At 42.1% G+C, this 13,895-nt stretch overlaps 1 long non-coding RNA gene across 1 annotated transcript; it reads right to left on the bottom strand.

Moving 5' to 3' along the window:
- Positions 1-425: 425 nt before the first annotated feature.
- LOC123252916 lies at positions 426-3,033 on the bottom strand. The gene is made up of 3 exons (XR_006506530.1): positions 2,943-3,033; positions 2,457-2,575; positions 426-507 (listed from the first exon to the last, which is right to left on the bottom strand). It is a non-coding gene; the product is annotated as an uncharacterized LOC123252916 (long non-coding RNA).
- Between the last annotated feature and the right edge of the window lie 10,862 nt (positions 3,034-13,895).

Genomic DNA, 13,895 nt, shown 5'->3' with positions numbered 1-13,895 from the left:
CTCAGCTATGCTTTGAAGGATTCTAGGGATTCTATGAAAAGGAGATGAGGAGGGAGTTTTGTAGAGTCATCCTTCTGCCTTAGACTTGATCTGTGAAGTCTCCTACAGCTGTGAGATTCAGTGAGTTTGTGATTGAGGAGAACTGAGTCCCTTTAGGACTGGGGCAGAAATCCTCCTAGGTCTGAGTCCTCTTCCAGGCTTTGAGATCCCGACAGTTTCTCAAGGCTGACTGGACAGCACTGCTATAGATTGGAGATCTGGAAGTGCCTGGTGAGGCTGGATCTGGGATGAGGTTTCTGGGTGCAGAACTAGAGTCCTCAGAGCTCTGTTTCAAGCTGGAGACTGCCCTGCTAGAAGTCTAGTTTTGAAGACCCAAAAGGCTTTTCACAGATGAATTTGTATTTTAATTGACAGTTCTCATCATTCCACGCTTCGAGTGCCTCTATCTTCATCTCCACACAGTCCTCTTTCCCCTGGTAGTTGGTGGGTTGTCCTGGAATCCAGAACCTAGTGATGGATGATAGGCAGGGAGTCATTCTAGAGATGGAGACTAATGAATTCATTTAATATCTGATTGAAAATCATATAATTTTGTTAGGGAAACGTGATTTCTGGCTTTTAGATTTGAAGCTCTTAATGTGGGCAAGTGATTTGATTTGCTTAGCTGGATTTCACAGGAAAGAACTAGGAGCAGGTGGAAGTACATGGCATAGTGAATAGAACACTTGATTTGGAGTCAAGAAGACCAGAGTTCAGGTCTAGCCTTAGACATTTATTAGCTGTGGGATCCTGGACAAGCCACAATCTCTGTCAGACTGTTTCTTCATCTGTAAAATGGGGATAATAATAGCACTTACTTGACAGAGTGGTTATAAAGGTCAAATTTTATAGCCTGTGTAAATTGCTTTGCAAATCTTAAAGCATTTGATAGAGATTAGCTGTTATTATTATTATAAAGAACAGATCTCTTAACAATGAGAGTAGTCCCAGGGTGGGACGAGTTGCCTCTAGAAAAAGTGAACTTCTTGTTATTAGAAATCTAAATGGAAAGTAGAATACCATTTATTGGGACTGTTGTAGAGGCAACTCCTGTTCACAGAGAGTAGATTTATTGACCTCTGAGACTCCTTCCAACTCAGATTCTGTTATTCAAAGATGCCTAGAGAAGACTTGAGAAGTTAATACAAGATGTCCAGAGAAAGGGGGCATCTAGGTGCAGTAGAAGGTGTCATACCTCAAGTCAGGGAAGACATCTTACTGAGTTCAAATCTGGCACTAGACATTTTCTGACTGTATGAACCTTGGAAAACCACTTAATCCTGCTTGCCTCAGTTTCCTCATCTGTAAGATGAGCTGGAGAAGGAAAAGGCAAACTACTCCACTTTCTTTTCTAAGAAAACCCAAATTGGGGTCATGGAGAGTTGGACATGACTGAACTACAAATCCCAAGAAGGCAGGTATTAGAACTGGAGCAGATTGATAGAACCTTAGGACCAGAAGGCTAAACATGGGAGGAAATTGAGATATCCTCTAATCTAACCCTTCGATTTTAAAAAGTGGGGTACTTGATTCCCAGGAAAGGAAAATGACATTTGTACCTGAGCTGAACTTTCATTATTGGAATATCAGAATTGTCTGTTATGGGGGATAATCAGCTGCCAAATCTTGCCATTGCCACCTTACAATATCTCTGGCATCTTGGCATCATGGTAACTCTCATAGTTACCATCCCGATGTAGTTGCTCATCACCTCATCCTTTGATTATTACAATAGCCTCTTAGTCTTCTTGACTCATTTCTCCTGTGCATTGCTGCCCAAATCATTTGCCTTATATGTCCAGATCATAGTATGTAACTCCCCTACTCAACCAAGGCCAATGGCTTCCTATTTCTGTCAGGATCAAATAGAATTTCTCTGTTTAGCTTCTTAAGTCCTTCGCAATACGGCTCCAACTGACCTTTCTAGCCTTATTATCACTCCTCCCTTTCCATACTCTCTAATCCAACCAGAGTTGCCTTCTCTCTGTTCCTTATTCATGACCTTCCATCTTGTATCTCCAGGCCCTTTGAACTGGTCATCTCTCATGTCTGGAATGCATTCTCTCTTTGCCTCTGGCTCGTTAAGTCCTTCTCTTCCTTCATCATGCAGCTCAAGCTCCATCTTCCAAATGAAGCCTTTCTGGATCTCTCCAACTGCTAGCACCTTTCCTCCTAAACTATTTTGTATTTAACTTCTTCATATATATATATTTGTATTTATTAACTTTATATTTATGCTATATGTTTATTATATATACAATATATATTTTCATATGACATAGAGTTATGTATTATAGCCACGTTATATTAATTACCTCTGAGCTGTTCTTGGAATGTGGGAGTGAGGTAAGTCCCTGTAATGTCAATATAGTTGACAGGAGAATGAAAGACCGGGAAGGACTAGAAACATTACTTACCCTTTGCTCTGGGCAGCATCATAAACCGTCCCATCCACCCAAGTCCAGGTGTCTTCTGTGTGTCTGTCGTTCAGCCCAATCCAATGTCTCTCTCCCTTCAAAGTTTTGTAAAGAAATTCCTTTGGAACAAATTTGACAGAGAATTAATATGTGTGTACATTTGTTGTGTGTTTGTCCCTGTATATTTTCCAGTGATGAGTATGGCAGGGGAAGGGGCAGTTAATGGGACATAGCATTCTCCTACCTAGAGCTGACAACGTTATGACCCCTGCCCCGTCTGAGAACAAGAAAGAACCATGTGACGGGAGTCAGGATGAGCAGGGCAGAGATTGAGCTGATCCTGAGAGTAATGATCCTGGGGACATTAACAGGAATCTGTCTCTCTGCCCTGTATCAGGATTGGAGAGTTCCCAGGCATTATGAAGGAGCCATTGATCTTAGTCTCTTAACTCGTACCCAGGTCACAAATGGTGAGAGTACACCTACCTGTTCTCCCACAGAAGTCACAGTTGCCAGATGGGAATCCTGGGATACACAGAATTGCTCAGCTTCTTCCCAGGACTTAATATCACAGGAGAAGTAGTAGAGACTTCCATTGTAAATCTTCCAGTTCTTGGAGACTAGCTTTGAGAAACTCTCTTGGGAGGAAGAGGAGAAGACAAGAGAGAAGAGAATGAAATCTTAACAGAAAGGAGCCAAGAAATCTATAGGATTTCAGGCTGGAAGAGCATTTTATCTAATTCATTCATTTTACAGACAAGGAAAGAACTTCAAAGGGTTCATACTGAAGATCACACTGCTCTTAAGTGTCAGAGCTAGAATTTGAACCCAAATCTAACTCCATTTACCACTGCAAATTATTATATATCACAGTTGTGGGAACAATGGGCTCACTCAGCTGGGTAGGCTCAGGAAAATGGGAGTGATTTCTACCTGCTTCCAGGCAGGCACTTGGCTAAGAGGGAGCCTCTCTTTTCCCCCATCTCCTCCTCCATTTTTCTTTTTTAAAATCTATTTTTAAAAAATATTCATTTATTTATTTAAAAATATTTTTCCGGGGCAGCTGGGTAGCTCAGTGGATTGAGAGCCAGGCCTAGAGACAGGAGGTCCTAGGTTCAAATCCGGCCTCAGACACTTCCCAGCTGTGTGACCCTGGGCAAGTCACTTGACCCCCATTGCCTACCCTTACCAATCTTCCACCTATAAGTCAATACACAAAAAAAAGTTAAGGGTTTAAAAATTAAAAAAAAAATATTTTTCCATGGTTACATGTTTCATGTTCTCTCCCTCCCATCTTTCCTCCCCCTTCCTGGAACTGACAAGCAATTCCACTGGGTTATACATACATACATACATACATACATACATACACATATATTATTACTCGATACCTATTTCCATATTATTCATTTTTATAATAATGTTTTAAACCCCAAACCCCAAATCCTCTACCCATATAAACAAGTGATAAATCATGTTTTTTTTTCTGCATTTCTACTCCCACAGTTCTTTCTGTTGATGTGGAGAGCATTCATGACTCTGTCTCTCTTGCCTCAGACCCTTCTCTCTGTATGATCTCCTGATATGGCGCATCACTTGCACAATACCTGTCCAGCCTGCTGCTTTGTAGAGGGTGAACATCTATCATAGTGTGAAAAATCTTCAGCTAGCATATTGGCATGAATGTAGACTGCATTTCCCGTACCCACCTCAGCCTGTTTTACATGAAACTCAAGTGCTGCCTATTATCATCAATGCTATTTTTCCATTATATATACTTCTAGGACCCGACAGCTTCCTTGCCTTATGGGAAAAAAAAATAGCTGAGGATTTCCCCATTCGGAATCCTGGGTGTGCCAGTCCCTTGCTGAAAACTGAAATGGAAACTTCTGACCTATAAGCTAAAAGAGAGAAGGCAGAGCCCACTTCTCATTTGGAAGAAAAACCATGAAATCCTCAGATGAGGACTTTGGCTGAAAACCACAAGCAGGCAGAAGAGGGAAGCCCTGAAACCTCATGTCCAGCAGATCAGTATCTAGTAGCATCAAGAAACCCATCACCGACGCCAGTGATGCTGGATGTGGGTCTCGGGAGCAGAATACATGCCATGGCCAGTTTGTAGCAGGTTAAAGCAGAAACAACAAGATGTAACACAGGGAAACATAAGCTTTGTCATAGGAGTTTGTTGCTTATACACAAATGAACTTTAAATACATATGTTTTCTGTGGCTGTGTTCCTCTATGTATGTTCCCCAAATGTATTTGCTATTCCCTTGGATAGAGTACATTTGTAAAAGGTGTGCTCTAGGAGAAAATATTCTACTACTATTCTTTCTGCTATTTCATTAAAATGTCTTTGATTTGGGGCAGCTAGGTGGCTCAATAGAGAGTCAAGATAAGAAAAGGGAAGTTCTGGGTTCAAATATGGCCTCAGATACTTCCTAGATGTGTGACCCTGGGCAAGTCACTTACCCTCAATTGTTTTGTCCTTACCACACTTCTGCTTTGGAACCAATAAATAAGTAGTGGTTCCAAGACAGAAAGTAAGAGTTTTAAAAAAATGCTTTCAAGGGGCAGCTGGGTAGCTCAGTGCACTGAGAGCCAGGCCTAGAGATGGGAGGTCCTAGGTTCAAATGTAGCTTCAGACACTTCCCAGCTGTGTGACCCTGGGCAAGTCACTTAATCCCCATTGCCTAGCCCTTATCACTCTTCTGCCTTGGAGCCAATATACAGTATTGACTCTTACACGGAAGGTAAGGGTTTAAAAAAATGCCTTCAATTTGAACCCAGTTGTGTCCTCTGGCTGATTAGTAAAAATAAACATATTGATGGGGGTTCATCAGATATAGGATTTTGAGGGAATGGGTAGTCAGTCTATTTGCAAGTGGGATCTGTCTAGGTGCTATAAATAATTGTGCAGGAACTTCATTCACATTAAAATGAATTACCTGAGAGAGCATGGGAGATCATGCAAATAGTCATATTTCTTTTGGGGGTGGGGAGAGGCTGAAGTAGTAGCAAGGACAATCAAAGGTAGACATTCCTTTGGCTGAGCTCTGGCTGAGGTTTTCCCACTGGGGCCTCTAAAAGGGGAAACTCACCATGCTGCTGTTTCAGGACATGGTAGGTGGTATTGATCTTCTCCAAAGAGTCCTTCAGGGTCTTGACTTCTAGGCTCATACACTTTTTTGCCTGAAAACCTGCAATCACAATTTGAGGGTGATGAGAGGAGGGGCTCCCTGGGGTCAGTCAGGGAAATTCTTGTCTTTGAAGAGAAACAGGATAAAGTGAATGGGCTGACCTCCTCCCTGGGGGACTCTAGGAAGAGAAAATGTTCAGGAAAGGAACTTGGGGTTCTTCCTGATTGCATCCTCATCTCCCCAAAGCTTTGTGTTGCTACCAGAAATTACAGAGCCAAAATAAAATCCAGGTCTTGTTTCTGCTCTCTTGAGGGTACCCCCTTTCTTCCCCAATGCCCAATTTATGAATTGATAACACTTTGGTAGATCCAATCACTCCAGCTGTCACAGAATGGGCTGTGGAAAACTCAGACATCCTCCCTTTCCTGGGGTCTCTAGGCTTTGTGCCTGAGTCACCCAATCAGGGAAATGGGAAAATGTTGAGCTGATTCTTTTGATCAAGCAGTAATCACTCTGAGCTCTTGGAACAGAAGGTTGGGGACTTAGTATTGCTTTGTGGTTATCAGTTATAGACTATGCACCAGGGGCAGCTAGGTGGCTCTATGGGTTGAGAGCCAGGCCTGGAGACAGGAGGACCTGGGTTCAAATCTGATCTCAGACACTTAAAAAAAAACCTTACCTTCTATCTTAGAATCAATACTGTGTATCAGTTCTAAGGCAGAAGAGTGGTAAGTGACTTGGCCAGGATGGAACAGCTAGGAAGTGTCTGAGGTCAAATTTGAGCCTAGGACATCCCATCTCTGGGCTTGGCTCTCAATCCACTGAGCCACCTAGTTTCCCCCTTCTGACACTTCCTAGCTGTGTCATCCTGGGCAAGTCACTTAACCCTCATTGCCTAGCTCTTACCACTCTTCTGCCTTGGAACTGATACTTAGTATTGATTCTAAGAGGATAAGGGTTATTATGTGTATGTACACAGTATATGCTGTAGTTTCCAAAACACCCTTTCATCCACTATCTCAGACTCAAGAATTTTAGAGCGAGAAGTCTTAGCATGCAATCCCCCAATTTTCAGATGGGGAAACTGAGGCTTAGTGGGGGAAGGGACTTCTTCAAAGTCACAGTGTTAGTGAAGGGGTAGAAATGAAATTGGGACTCAGGCTTTCTGACTTCCAGGTTAGAACTCTTTCCATTATACTAGACATGAAAAGATGCTTCAGTTAGAGGGGAGACAAAACAAACTCTAAGGTCGCCTCATGCCCTGAGATTCTGTGATTCTATAATCCTAATGACAGCCCCACGAGGGAGGAATGGAGGGAAAGAGGAAAATGACCACACTCCCATTTTACACAGGAGTTAATGGGCCCAGAAGGTCACACAGCCCATTGATTTCCCACCACACTGGAGTGAGAGGATGAAGGGGGTGAATTTCCTCAATTTCAGGATCCTGCTGACAGTTCTGGGATGCTGGTGATGAAAAGACAGGACAGGAGAGTGTAGAGCAGGGTATGCAGGGGTCCTTGATGAACAGATGAGGGGAGACTGCTGAACTAGAGAGATCAGGTGATTTATTCAGGAAGGGTGAGATCCAAGACTAGAACCCAGGTGGCCCAATTCCTTGATCAGGGCTTTTTTAAAAAATTTTTTAACCCTTGCCTACCTTCTACCTTAGAACCAATATTGGTTCTAAGGCAGAAGAGTGGTAAGGGCTAGGCAATAGGTTAAGTAACTTGCCCAGGGTGGAATAGCTAGGAAGTGTCTGAGGCCAGATTTGAACCCAGGACATCCCATCTCTAGGCCTGGCTCTCAATCCACTGAGCTAACCGACTATCCCCCTTTCCCCAACCCCAGGGCTTTTTTAATCTCACCATGCTATTGGGTAGGATTTAGGGCAGGAGGGGACTTTATAGATCCAGCCCTCTCATTACCTCTCTGGAGCTCAATTTTCTCATTTCAAAAAAAAAAGGGGGTTGGGCTATAGATGCTATAAGATTCCTTCCTGTCCTAACATGGCATGTGTATATGTGCACATGTATGGACGTCCATTTATGTGAATGTGTGAAAGAGAGAAAGACAGATAGACACAGAGAGAAAAAGACAGGAAAAGACAGAGATAGAGATAGATTGAGTGAGCTTCTTGATTCTGGGTCTTGGGTCCCTGTGAAATTCCCCTTCACCCTTTACCTGCACCAGGAAAGGATGATGGCCAATGGAGATTTTAAAATTAATATCCAATACTTCAAGTCTTATATTTAATAAGATTTATTAAATTTAACTTGAAGCAAAAGGGAAACTAAAAAAAGTGAAAGTCCAGAGGGGGCTCACCCAAGCTACTCATGTGGAAGAAGAGAGCAAGGGGGAGGAGACCCCAAAACTATATACAAACAATGTAACAATGCACGTACAGGAAAGGGAAAAGAAATTTTGGGAGATGGAGTCCAAGGGTTCAAGATTCTAATTAATACACCAACCAAAGCCCAGGTCAAGTTCCAGGTTCCTACTTTCCTGGGTTCTGCATCTCCCTGACCATTTCTGCTACCACAGTTATACCCTTCTCCCCTAGGGAGAAACAGGGCTGTCCCCACTTGAAATAGAGTCAGGAACTCTTGGAATCACTCACATTGAGCAGTCACGATCACAAGGGAAAAGGCCAAGACGGAAAGCAGGAGGATCAGGGCCCAACGGACCATTCGCTGCATGCCAGGGCTCAATCGCATCTTCGCTTTGGAGAAGAAGCCTTATAGGAAGAGAGAGATTCATGTCCAGAGCAATATTTTCTGAGACAGGCTACAGCCCTGATATCTCAAGTTTTCGCTGTTGTTATTATAGTGTTAAATTTGTTATCTACTCCCTCCCTCCCCTCCAAGCGGCACACAATGGAGATGCTTCATATACGATTCACCCTCTTACCCATGTATTTACTTGTATATGCAAATACTTACATTCACATATTTGTTAAGTTAGTAAATTAAAAAAAATTAAATTTAATAATTAAACAAATACAAAATTAAAAAGTGTTGAAGGAGGAATTCAAAACCAGGTCTTTTCTAATGCCAAATCTAGTGTTCTGCCTCTAGCTCTGGGCTTCTTCTTTTTTCTAAACCCTTTAGAAGAGTGGCAAGGGCTAGGCAGTTAGGGTTAAGTGGCTTGTCCAGGGTCATACAGCTAGGAAGTATCCAAGGTCAGATTTGAATCCAGGTCCTCTGGACTCCAGGCCTGGCTCTCTAACCACTGGACTACCTAGCTGCCTCTAGATCAGGGTGTCTTAACCTGGGATTCTTTAGGAGCCCAGGAGTAGATTTCATGGGATCCATAAACTTGGATAGGAAAGAAAGAAATGTGTTTTTATTTTCACTAGCTTTCAGTTCCCTTTGGCAATCCTCTATTGATTTTATTTACTTAAAAATAGAATTCTGAGAAAGTGTCTCTAGGCTTCACTCAATTCCCAGAGACTCACAAAAATGGTGAAGTGCCCATGCTCTATTTTGTACAAGTATCATTATTCCCACGGAACGGTTCAATCGATTCTTTTGTTCCGTTGTGTCATCGTGTGGCACACTTTGCTAAACACCAACTCTGCACTAATTTTACTATCTGCTTTCTCTGGCCCTCCTCCAAAGCCATTAAATACTGTTTTCTGCACCAACTGAATCTGCTGCAAATTTAGATTATCTAATCTCAACTGGGCCATCATAGCTGTAGAGGAACCATTTTATTCTTCTCTGAGAATCTCTTTATTTAACCTCTCGTAGCACCTATGATAAGCCCTCTCAGCCCCAACACCATCCCTCCCTCTTTCCTCTCAGCAGGAGAGAGCTTGGCTTCCTGATGAGAAAGCTGAAGATCTGGCAGTCTGTGTGGACTGATGAGGCTCTGGGAGCTGTAGGCTGGGGCGTGTGGGCTTCCCAGATATGTCAGGGGACAGGGAATACCTTGTCCTCTCCTTCCGGCAGAGTATGTCCAGAACAGGGAACACAAACCTACCTTTTTCTATTCCCCATAAGCCAAGCACTGAATCAAGAGTTCTTTACATTTTCCAGAAGAGTTGGTCAAGAAAGGAGGAGGCCACTGCTCTCCTTTCTTCAGGATAAAAAGGACATAGGAGGAAGGATCTGGGACCTTTGACTTCTATTCCCTTTTATCATCCAAGGAGTGGGAAGTAAGGGTAGAAAGGTACAGAAGAACTACACTGTAGAAGGACCCACATTTTAATTTTTATGATTTATTTATTTAAAAACCTTTACCTTCTATCTTAGAATCAATATGAGCTAGGCAATGGGGGTTGAGAGATTTTCCTAGGGTCACACGGTGAGGAAGTATCTGAGATCAGATTTGAACCCAGAATTTCCCTGTTCTGAGCCTGGCTTTTAATCCTCTGAGCCTGCCCCCAGGACTCACATTTTAAAAAAGATATCTGCAAACTGGAATGTGTCCAAAAGAAGACAACAAGGAAATTGAGAGTATCAGAGATCATATTAAAGGAAGTGGGAATATTACTTTTGCTTGGAGGAGAGGAGATCTAGGCTTGGGCATTGTGAGTGTCTTCAAATATTTGAAAGTCTGTCAGTCAGAAGAAGGGTTTTACTTATTCTGCTTGGCTCTAGAAGGAAGAACTAGAAACAATCAATGGAAATTAAAGGAAAGTAGATTTGGGCTCAATATTAGGAGAACTAGGGGAAGTTGTGGTTCAGTGGCTAAGAGCATTGGGATTGGAGTCAAGAAGACATGAGTCCAAATCCAGCTTCTGACACTTCCTAAGCTGTGTGACCTTGGGCCAGTCACTTAACCTCTAATTGCCTAACAAAAGGCTCCACTGGAGAAGGAAATGGCAAACTACTCCAGTATCCCTGCCAAGAAAACCCCATGGAAAGCTATGATCCTTGGGGTCACAAAGAGTTAGATATGACTGAACAACAACGTTAAGAGAACTTCGATCCATTCAAAGCTATCCAAAAGATGAATAATAGTTGCCTTGGAAGGCTGTGGAGGTCTCCTAGAAGAAGCTGGATGGCCATTTGTTAGGAATCCCAAACCAGTTTTATAATCCCTACGTAGGGATCCCAGGTAGAATATTTCCAATTTCATGATTCTGAGATTGCCAGGTTGAGGGCTTTTGGGAGTTTTGCTTTTTGGGGCAACTTTCTAGAGAAGTGATTTAGCAATGATGTGAAATGTTTCTTGTCTCAAGGCCACAGAAAACTGGGGAGCCCCAGCAGCAGGAGAGAGGGATTAGGATAAGAGGGATGAGAAGGGCTGAGTTTTAGTTCTGGGGGCTCACCGTGGGTCCAGAAGAATTGCTGATCGTCTTCAGTGAAATCAGTAGCTTCCATGTCCTTCTGTTCTTTTTGCCAGATGGGGCTCTTGACTATCTGAATAGATGCTGTCAATGTGTAGGCTCTCTACCAGCTTGTAATTTATGCAATGTAGCCCAACAGAAAGACTTCTTAATCTGGAGTCAGAGGATCTGATTTTAAATTCTGTCTCTATCATCTACTACCTGGGTGACATCGGGCAATTCTCTTCACCTCCCCAGGCCTCAGTTTCCTCATCTATAAATGAATTGGTTGAATTCTGGTCTCTTGAGGTCTTCTTCTAGCTCTAAATCGTGGATCCCATGACATATTTATTTATTAGAAGAAATGGGAAGCATGAACAAGGCTCCACCCTCTTAGTGCTGAGTCTGCCTTCTTAAGATCAGGGCTTTGCTATGTGAAGGGGCTGTATCTTCACATAATACAAGGGCTTGTGAGACTTGGTCTTCTTGCCAGACCAGGCGATTTCCTCATCAAACCCCTATGAGGTATTAGTTCAAATATTATTCTCCCCATTCGACAGATGAGAGACTAGCCACAGGCAGTTAAAGTGATTTTCTCAGAGCAGGGATATGCTGGCAAATGTTTCATAAGTGGTTCTCCGGGGAAAAAAAGATCCATGCACACACGATATACTTTAAAGTTTAATCTGTCTTATGAACATTTTCTCCATTCCTTAGTCTAGAAAAGCCAGCAAAATAATAAGCCAAACTGACTTACAGCATTTGCCAATTTCAAGGCTGTAAATGTTCATACTGACAACTTATTAAACGGCTCTCCCTCCCTTACCAAAGTCAATTCTGGCTGAAGTCTCAGAACTAGTGTCACATGAATGGGGGCAACGTTGTGTTTAGTGATTCCATGGTAATGTGTGGGTCTGGTGCCAAAGGTCTGTCTGGGTGGCAGTGAAGAGGTTGGGTTGAGTTTTTCAATGGACTGATAGGCTACAGCCCCCAGGGGCAGAAATTGAGAAGAGCCAAGGCTAGAACACAGGGTGTTGGGAGGTAAGAAGACTCATGTAGGGATGAGCTCAAGGCAAGAATTCTAGGCCTTGGGGGAGAGAGAATGGAGGAAGCCTCAAGGTTCCATTCTGTGGCAACAAAACCAGGCAACATCAGTTAGCCTGTAAACTTCTTAGTTATGCTGGGCAGATTTTCTTTAGTGCTTTCTTTAATTTCATCTTCCCCTATCATATTCCTATATGACCTTTTCGGTTTTTTGTTCATGTAAATTCAAAATTCAGAAACCAGTCCTGCACTGAGTCTTAGGCCTCACTGATTCAAGAGCAGCTTCCTAGGGAACCAGCTCCATCATAGGAATCAGACCAGTGGACTCTGACACTGGCCTCAAGGTTTTCCTCATTTGCTGCTTTCTAAACATTGCCTCATTTTTCAACCCTAATCAGATGTGCCTGATCCTTCTGATTTCCCTGAACTTTGGCCTCTTAAATCCCTAAATTCAGAGATCTGTTCCCCTACTGTCTCCATGTTCTTCCTGCCTGCTCCCCCCAATTCCTGTAGCCCCAAAGACAGTACTCACTTCCCTCTTTCTGCCTTCACCAATCACATGAATGAGGTTATTTAGAGTTTATTTGTAAAGAACAACAAGATTAAGTAAGAACATTTCCATCTGACTGCATCTCTCAGGATATCTGAGTCCTAGTAGCAATCCTCCATGGGGAGAAACTTCCCAGGATAACATTTCCCATCAGCTTGATGCAGGATAATTACAAGAGGCACTGGCTCCTAGAGGAGAATATTTCTGGGCTGAAGAACAGAGAAACAAAGAATTCTGGGAGAGGTGAATCTTCAATGGCAGCACCCAGAACCTCAACAGTGCCGGCACATTCTTAGACTTAAAGAGATTCTAAAGAAATGGCAAAAATAGGGGATACTTGAGTTGGAAAAGTCAATGTCAGTAGATTTATGAGACTTTTTGCAGACCTGGAGAATTGAGGCTTACTAGGATTGTTTTCTCAGGTTTCTCCCAAGAAAATGCAAGATCAGTTGGATACATCTTAGAACTTATGAACTTAACAAGAGGCAAGTCCACTCTCATTCCATTTCAAGGGGAGGAGAAAATCTTTTCCCCCTATTTCTAGGCATGAGACTTGGAGAATGGGTGCTAAAATGTTTTTAATATCTTGCATTTCTCTTCTGTTGATATTAAATGGTCTTTTAAAATTGATTCTATACCATTGCTTAGCTGGGTTTCTGTTTACCTAGTAATGATGAATAATGTGAATAATATTATGTAATATGTAATAATGAGCAATAATAGCTAGTGTTTATGGTGCTTATTATGTGCCAGGCACTATGTTAAGTGCTTTATTTTATGCCTTATATATTTGCATGTAATATATTACATTCTTATTTGATCCAAACGGAAACCCTGGGAGGTAAGTACTATTATTGTCCTTATCCTCAGATGAGAAACTGAGGCAAATTAGTGATGACTTGCCCAATGTTACACATCTAGTGAATCGGAGTCTTGATTTGATCTCAGGTTTCCCTGACTCCAGAACTGGCTTTCTACCCATTTTGCTGCCTAGATGCCTGGAAAATAAAAGTAATGGGAGCAATAATGATCTTTTTAGTTGTTTCAATCATTTCTGACTCTTCACATAATTTTTTGAGTTCTAAATTCCTTCCCTTCATCCACATTCCTTCCTATAGATTTTATATGTGTATGTTCGTGCAAAATATAAGCCTATATTAGCCATGTTGCAAAAAAGAACACACACCAAAAAAAAAGCCAAGAAAAATAAAATTTAAAAAGTATGTTTTGATTTGCATTCAGGCTCCATCATTTCTTTCTTTTGACGTGGATAACATTTTTCATAATAAGTCCTTTGGATTTGTCTTGGATCACTGTAGTGCTAAGAATAGCCATGCACAGTCGATCATTGTACAATACATTGCTGTCACTATATACAATGTTCTCCTAGTTCTGTTCACTTCACCTTGTTATCCCTGCTTTTTTTTCTG

This window comes from Gracilinanus agilis, chromosome 6 (assembly GCF_016433145.1).
Source record: "Gracilinanus agilis isolate LMUSP501 chromosome 6, AgileGrace, whole genome shotgun sequence".
Taxonomy (NCBI): domain Eukaryota; kingdom Metazoa; phylum Chordata; class Mammalia; order Didelphimorphia; family Didelphidae; genus Gracilinanus; species Gracilinanus agilis.
This window is presented reverse-complemented; position numbering and strand designations above follow the sequence as displayed.